Consider the following 9,056-nt stretch of genomic DNA (forward strand, 5'->3'; position numbering starts at 1 on the left):
TTACAACAACTCTTTGCTTGCAGAAGTTGATTGAATCTTCTCTCTTCCCGTAAGCAGGTGTAATCCCATCTCCTGTAATTTTCACAGTTCTGTTTATTCCTGCCATGGCATCTTGGTTATCAAACCAGATATGCTAATCAAGTCTGTTTGACTCTCTGTCTTGTGTATTCCCAGATCTCCCCCTTCTGTATTAACCAAGAATACCCCCTTGATGGCTTTATTAACTAATCTCTGCACACATTGAAGCAAGCAAGGTATCATAACTAATACAATTATTATTAAAATCATTACATGCATTCCTATCCTAAGAAAATCTTTTAGCCAGGGTGTCAAACCCCAGCCACTAAACAAGTTATCTAGCCAAGATCTAGATTCTACTTTTAATTTAAATACACTATCTTTTAGCTTATCTCTTTTTGGTCCTCGTTCAAGGCCTACCTTTTTGGTGGTCAGTTATAACAAAAAATTCAATGGATTTATACCTGTTGTTATAAACGCCAGGACAAATTTATTGCCAAATTCAATAGTTTGGTTTATTAACATCCAAATCACAAAATTTAGAATCAAATTATAACAATTTCAAACAATAAAAACAAAACAATACGAACCCCACGAACAGCAAACTTACTTGACCGAAGTTCTCCCGGGAAAAGTAGAGCCAAGGGTGACCCCAGAGACACAGGACCTGGCAGCCTTGTCTCTAGCTGGGTTCACAAACTTGCCCACCTAAAGACCCAACTTAAATACACTTAGTTTCCCCCTCGGCAACTTTCCTCCCATTGTTTCTCTAATCATCGACCATTAACTTTATTTACATTAAATCCCGAAAGGGTCCCCGGGCACATTCAAATGCTAATGTCCAGAGTTAGTCCTTGCTTTGAGTAACTGTCGTAGAGGTGTGTGATGACCGGTGTAAGTCCTCGCTGGCACGTCTTTGCTGGCACGTAGCGTTTGACCTGTTGCGAGTCCCGAAGAGTTGAGCTGCACGTAGGCAGGGGCAAGTCGTTCTCACCTTCCATTTTTGGAACCCGGAAGATCAGGGAGGTGCTTTACAGAAATTCATACAATATATATCACAGTTCCCAATCTATAATTATTTATAAAACATGAATTAAATAACCATATTTCCCACAACTCCCCCATTTCTTTTCTTTTGTCAATAATTTTAATTCATGTTTTGTATTTAACTTAATTGTTTTCCTCTCTCGAGTTTCCCGTTCCTTGGAGAAACACCTGACCAGCGATTCCTGAACCATGTTTGCCTTTTCTGCTTTTCTTCTATCTTTCCAATTCCCATGTCCCTGACTGCCTTTGAGTGCCAGCTAGTTACTTGTGTCTTAACAGGGGTAACTTTTTGGAGGAGCCTTATGTCACAGGGCTAGCCCTTCACCGAGCGCACAGCCTGGTTCACACTCCCTAGAGTGATCCGCAGAAGCTTCCCTCTGTCTGGCCCAGCGTCTGTCGGGTTGCAACCGAACAACGGGGAAGTTTCTTCGCGACAGCAGGGGCTCTCTGCTCGGACCCTCGGGGTGGTTCGGACGGCACACCTCCTTTTTTAAAAATTCCCCACCGAGATTACTTTAGTTGCTCTGCCACCCACGGCACTACATTAGTTCGACGGCACTCCGTGGCTAACACTTGGGCCTTTAGATCCAATTTTCCCTTTAACCCCTTCTCGTATATTGAATACCACCCGGGATACTTTGGTTCTATCAATCCCAAACGTGTGGCACAGTTTAAGAATCGCATAGTCAGAGTCTGTTTTTCCTCAGAACACCTGGGGCATAACCCCAGCGGCCCCCCCACCCCCACTTGCAGTGCACCACCCAAATTTCAAGACAATAATTGTATTTGAAATGGATATATGGATTGCAGGGGCATCCAGGTTCAGAGCAGCGCATGGATATTTCTTCTGCCATTTGCTTCTGATATCCTGGGGTTGGAGTTCTTTCTCCTTAAATTTCTGGAGCTCCGGATTCACCCTTCCTGATGTTCTAACACCTTCCTTCTGGTTACCCTTCCCTCTCTCAGTCCTCCTTGTCGGGTGGTTATTAAGTTTCCTTTGAGGCTCCTCTAGGCTGCAGCTTAATGTTTCCAGGGTGTTGGCATCCTCGGTGCAGCCGGACCCTCAGATCTCCGCGGCAGGAGATGACCTTCCATTCGGGGTTTTCCCTCGGGGCTGTTAGTTTCTTAACCCTGGAAGCGTGTGTCCAGCCTCTTTCAGCTGTTCGGATGGCTGTATCTGTAGTTAAAAGGACAAGAAAGGGTCCCTCCCAATGAGGGGTTAATGACACCGCTTTCCAAGCTCTGATCAGTACTTTATCTCCTGGTTGTATCTCATGAATATACATCGAAATCCTGCAACTTCCTCAGATTGAATTTACCTAATACAAAATTCCAAACCAGCCCAATACTACAAGAATATTGTATAGAGAGAATCCCTGTCATGTCCAGAAAATCTGAATATTAGAACAAGTTATCTAATAGTACATTCACACCTTTACCATAAAAACAATTTTGTCCCTGGATCACTATGATTCTCACCTCACTATTCACCCAATGTACCATACAATCCAGAATTTTCCCTTTTTTGTACTGTTACAGGAAAAATTAAAATTAACAGAAAGAGAATTTTACTTCTTATTAAACGAGGTTTATACTGAAACATACAAACAATTCTTTTTACATCCTACCAATACTTCTGACAATGTCCACTGGATATATAGCGAGCAAACAATAAACACTAAGACTACTCCAAATCCCATAGTATTAATTCAGTTAAAAAATCATAGATGAGCACAAACAATTTGGGCTTATTTCAAGAATCAAACTCAGCACATTCAGAGTGATTTGGCATACAGACAAACATTCATAAAACCCAGTATCCTACAATGCTCGGTGACAACAGCAGTTTCTAGGACAATCAGCTGTTAAGGTTACACACATCCTCACTCAGTTTCTACAGTCTCAGTGTAATGAGTCTGCACTACTGCTAATTAACTGAACTACAAATTTATATTCCAGACCCCTACTCAGCACATTCTCAGATACACACAGCCAAAAGAAGGACGCAACTTGAGTGAGACAATGGGACCACCTTGTCCCTATTTTCGATGTGCACCCTGCCATGGCCATTCTCACTCAGCCTCCAAGAAGCATCTGCCTTCACAACTGCTTCTCACCCTTGCTTCAGCCACCCCTAATGATCAGCAAAATTAACACAATTCCAGAAGCACTATCGGACCTTTCAGCTCTGCTGTTAGCTTGATGGCGACACTTCTTATTTTGGTTTGTAATTCCACTGCCTCGTAGCAATTGTGACTACACTCCTCAGATCCTCCCCAGGACCGAAACTGGGCGGGGTTTCGAGCAGCAGCAGTACGGAGTTCTAACTCCGGGGAATTTACCAGAATTGCCTCATATTTCAATAGCCGGGATTCAGTAAGCCATTTAAAACATACCCCACCGGTTTCCTGGCTCCCGCCCACTCCTGTGTAAGAACTCCATACGCCGTGTGATTGCTAACATCCACGAAAAGCTGGAGCTCCCGGTTAATATACCGGGGCAGTTCCCATCAACTACTCGTGCAGATCCGTCTACAAACCATTTCTCACAGACAGGATCAGCTGCAGACCCCTATTTCAGCGTGGCAAGATACAATCCTGCAGCAGTAGCTGAAGTGACTTCTTCACTTCATCAGAGAGCCAATTCAAACTATCAGTGAGTAGTACAACTTAATAAAGGATAACTTTAAGCAAAATTTGTACAAATTAAGAGAAAAACTTAAGACCTCACCCATAATCCTGGGGGAGTATTTTAACAAGACAGAAAAAAAACAAAGCACACCAAATAGAAGAAACTATTACAAAGAGCAGAACTTACTCTGTAATAAACCATACATTACTTAAATTCGGAACTTAAAACCCAGAAAAGTTTTCCAAAGCAAGGAGTCACTGTAAACATCAGGCCCCGGTAATCAGACAGCTTTATCTAGTACAATTATCAGAACATTAACACTACTGCTTTTTACTTCAGTCCAAAAAAAAAACTTCACAAACTTAGCCTTTCTTAACAAGCAAACTCGAGATAACTTGTGCCTAATTCCCAAAGTAAAGCTCCTGTATTTGCTATCCATTCTTGCGTATTATTAAGCTTAAATACACAAGCAAACACCGACCAAACTTAACACCGGTGACAAAATGCTGCCTCTCTTACATCACTTACTCTCCACCCCTGAAAACACAGGCACCAGGGCAACCTCAAGGTTCACATCCTCCAAATTGAGGAGCAAGTAAGAAGACATAATATCAAAGGGACAACACAAACCATCTCCTTCTAAGGAGTCAATAATTAAAATTAAGAATCCCGGTTCCCAACTAGATAAAATACATCCTGTAACTACCAACACAGAGAATTATACCACTTTCCCAACTTAATACTAGAATCCTGACTCCAATTACCATTCCAACATTATCTCGACAGAAAGATTTAGTTTCCTGCCTCTCAACAGCCACTTTAATTTTGGCTTCACCGGCCACATGCTTCAACCTTTTGAAAGAAAAACTGAAACACACAAAACCCTTGCAGTACACTGTCTGCCAACACAAATGCCATATTCCTGCTCAAGCTAACAATCCGAATTCAAAATGTAGCAATTGTTTTAAACATAGACAAGCTACATCCACCATACTATCAACCTTTTGATTTGCACAAATCCTCACATGCAGCAGACAGACAACTAAAAGGAAGATATATTTTCAGCTTTTCAAGAACAAACACGTAGGTATTTCCTACGCATAAGTATAGCTCCCATTCTTGGTCTCTTCTCTCAATACTTTTATCTATTTTTGCTTCTTATTTCGCCTTACAGGGCGGTTTTCTGCCCCGGGCAGCCTTGTCTAATCACTTTAAAACTGCCGCTTTCCTTCGTCTCCCGGCAACCATGGACTGACTCGCCCTGCCGCTTGCGGGAAGGGGCGGGTTTCGTTCCTTTCCCACGTTAGTGAAAAGAAGAAAAAAAGAAAAAAAAAACAACTCCGCCGATCTCGTCCAGGAGAAAAAAAACTCTTAAAGCAAAATACACAACTCTAGGGAGTCTCCAAAATGTATTCAGCCTGAAGTAAAAGATCTACCACCACCAAGGAAAAGAGTAGGCAAGATTCCTTTTAATCCCTTTTCTATCTTTTTCTCCTTTTGCAGACTCACGTGAATTCTCGCATTTCTAATTTGCACGCTTCCCAACACCACTAGTTATTTTCTAATGCATTCCAATTCACCTTTGGTAATTTCTGTTTTGCTCTACTGTCAAATTTCTTACGGGAATGCTTCTTTTCCCCCATTTTTCCTCCCGGGCCATTCTTGCTCTCACACCAACTGTCCCACCCCGAATCCCTCCCGGGCTCTTCAAGATCTCCTTCGGGGGTCCTGGTTTTAGCCAGGGCTCTAACTGGTGTATACCTGTCTGGTTTATTCTTCCACCCTTCGTTTTCCTTACCCTTCTTCTCTTTTTCTCCATATTTTAGCGTCGGTGGCCGAGGTGCGGGGTCAGGACCAGAAACGGGGGCAGGATTCCCTCTCGGGAATCTCCTTGAACGGGAGGGAGGTTTCTGGAGTGGCCGCTGAGCTCGGGGCTCCGCATGGGTCTCGGATGGCAGTGCTAACTCTGCCCCTGAGAAGGCCGGGGAGGAGGAAGGGGTAGGGGTAGGGGCTGGCAGGACGGGGGCCACCGAGCCGTAAGAGAAGTTTATCCCGTAGTCCAGTTCATTCCGTGTTTCCCTTTCCTCAGAACACAGCTTTACTCGTACCTCATACCATAACAGAACATATGCCAATTCCTCAAATTCTCTCCTTTTCTTCTTCGCTACATGTTCCCACAGAGCTTCCCACGCCCATTCGTCAAAAGTACCAAACACAGGCCATATAATATTAGGTCCTATCTCCTTTCCTCCCCAAACATTCATACACAAATAAATCATCCGATCTTTAGATGCTCCTCTCCTAATTGGGCATTCTTGCCAACCTTGCAACAACTTTCCTAATGGACTTTTCCGAGGAATTTCAAGAGCAGCCCTCGCTGAGGTTTCCCTTGAGGAATCCTCCCGATCTCTACTGAGATCTGATCCCATACTCCCCGTGGCACAGAAGTTATGGGATACCAAAAATTAAATCCCGAGTTTCCAAACTCGATGCCGTTAACTTAATGATCCAGCGGATGACCGTTCCGTGGATGTTCGGTTAACGGCGGGGCTCTGTAACCGCCACCGAAAAAATTAAGCGACCCCCCTGGTCGCGGTCAAGAAGGCTTACTCGTTCCCGAACTCAAAAAGGGACGTCCTCTTTCCTTCAGGACCCCCTGGTGACCTCCCCCACCCCGTCGGGTAACACTCACACACGAAGCGAAATATCACACGTTCCAATCGCTTCCCCGTCGGTCGGCCGTGTCCCTCGCGGGAGCAGCGGAAACGCGACCTTAAGGTCCGCTCTCGCTTCGTGATAAATCACGTCTCATTCACACACACACGCACATACACGTTCTCAAGCACTTGGTCACCCCCACTCAACCACGCTATACTTACGGTCCTTTTCCTGCGTGGATTCTTCGTGCACTTAGATTTTTACGAGTGAAACAATACCGCGGTTCCAGGGGAAAACCCCTGCTGAGTTCCCGAGCCCCCCCCCAAGCTAGCTTGTCCTAATGCCTAATTACTTCGCTGTTGTGGGTTCTGGGTTCGTAAAGCCAGTTCGTTCTTCCGGACTTACCTGCTCTGCCAGGCTGCTTTTTACGGCGGGGCGCCCCCCGGTCAGAAGCAGGGATCCGTAGAATATTCAAAACTGGCCCCACGTTGGGCACCAAAATTGTTATAAACGCCAGGACAAATTTATTGCCAAATTCAATAGTTTGGTTCATTAACATCCAAATTACAAAATTTAGAATCAAATTATAACAATTTCAAACAATAAAACAAAACAATACGAACCCTACAAACAGCAAAACTTACTTGACAGAAGTTCTCTCGGGAAAAGTAGAGCCAAGGGTGACCCCAGAGACACAGGACCTGGCAGCCGGTGTCTCTAGCTGGGTTCACAAATTTGCCATGTTCGAGGCTTGGTTTTTATACTCTTTATTCTGCCTCTGGCAATATTTCCCCATACTTCCCTTTGTTTCTTGGTTAGCTATTCAAACTCAAATTCGTCTCCGGTCGGATTGAAAAAGAGCTCCCCTCCCAAGTCCATGTGTTAATATTCAGTTTTTATGGATCCTTATAGTTGATGAATGTTCGAGATATGGGTGATATTGCTTGATGGTCTGTGAAAGTGGCTCCCGAGGTGTGAGTTGCTGATCGGGCTCATCTCAACAGGTCCCCTCCCAATACTTGAGAAGGCTGCAAAGTCTTTTGTTCCCTTCTGAATGGAGACGCCTGATTTTCAGGGTGGTCAGTTTCACCATCTGCTGCAGAAACCTCCTGAAGCATAGACTTTTACCTGATATAAATTTATACAGCTTTATAATTTCTAGTTTATCATAAGAACATGAATTAATCATCTCACATTTTTCACAATTTTGACCACAGGGAATATTATCCTGATTTTATGACTTCAGAGAAAGTGGATTTGCAGGTATGGGAGTGATTTGCCAAAGCAGCTTCAGGCAGGAGTGGGAGCTGAAATACTAAAATCCCCAAATTCTGCTGTCCTGGAGTCACCCTGGGCTCTGCCTGGGGGATCCCTGGATCCCTCCTGCACTGAACACACACCTGGATGTGCTTATTGCCTCTTATGGGTCATTGTCACACTAATTTTTCCAAGTTTTGCCTCTTCCTGCCCCCTGGCTTGGTGCAGGGAGGGGTCACAGGTGTGCAGACTCTGGTCAAACACCTTTCCCAGCTGCTGGCTCACCTGTCTCTGGTTTTCCCTGCAGATCTAGGAGGGCACAGCACAGATCCAGTGAGTGATCATTGCCCGTGAGCACCTGGGCAGGTACAAGGCCTGAGGGATGCACCAGCTCCAGGCCTGCTATTCCAGGGAAAGGGATTGTGCTGCATTTCTCCATCAGAAGAACATGGGAAAACCCCTTTTCCATCCAACTCCTGTTCTTGTGCCTGACCCAGCACAGGCTCTGGGACCCCATCCATGCCCTGAGCTCATCCCACTGACTGATCATCCCAAACATCCCTAAACCCCACAGTGATCTTAGCGCTCCTTCCAAATCTCCCTTTGGCTTTCAGCAGCAAAGGAGACAAAACCCTTCCCCAGCAAACCTGGATGAGCAAACCTGATGGTCGGATTTGGGCTGTTTCCATGTTTTTAATGGCACTGATCCACTCGCTTTGTTTATTCCTGGGGCTTGGGTGATGGCAACTGAATCAGCCTCAGGGAACTTAAAAAACCCCTGACTTTTCCTCCTGTGGAAGGGCCCAGCTGGCTGTGGCACTTAGGCTCCAGGGCCCCAGTTCCCAAGATCCACAGGAAACACTGTAGGTTTGGAGCCTTCCAACAGCCAGATCTCAAGAAAGACTAAAGTGAATCCTTATTTCCCATGCCTCGAGCCAGAATTCCTTGTTACGGGTCCGTGGTAATGACGGTGTGTGAGGGAGGCTACGTATGTGCTGGGAGGAAAGAAGAGGGATGGGGCAGTGGGAACGGGAATGAACTGATCCTGTGGAAAAGTGTGCAGGAAATGGGCTGGGTTTGGGCATGGCAGTGTGGGCTGAGCTGGGCCTTGCCCTGCAAATGCCCTGAAAGGAGACACAGCCTCATTCCTGTGCACACACCGGGCAGCATCAGCCTCTCCCACCTGGCCTGGCATTCCCAGCTCCTCAGGCTGCCCCTGAGGGCGCTCAGTGCTGGAGGCACCGCCAGGCACGGAGCTGACCCACATCCAGGCATGTTGGCCACCGACGCTGGGGCTCCAGGGAGAAAACCAGCACAGAGCTGGGGCAATCTTCAACAAACACTGGGAACATCTGACAAACAGTGTTTAGAGCTGTGAATTCCCTGAACTTTCCCAGCCAGTGCTCACTCCTGCCTTCAGCCATCTCCTTGTGCAAGTGGTGTCT

The sequence above is a fragment of the Prinia subflava genome, chromosome 26 (assembly GCF_021018805.1).
Source record: "Prinia subflava isolate CZ2003 ecotype Zambia chromosome 26, Cam_Psub_1.2, whole genome shotgun sequence".
Classification (NCBI taxonomy): Eukaryota; Metazoa; Chordata; class Aves; order Passeriformes; family Cisticolidae; genus Prinia; species Prinia subflava.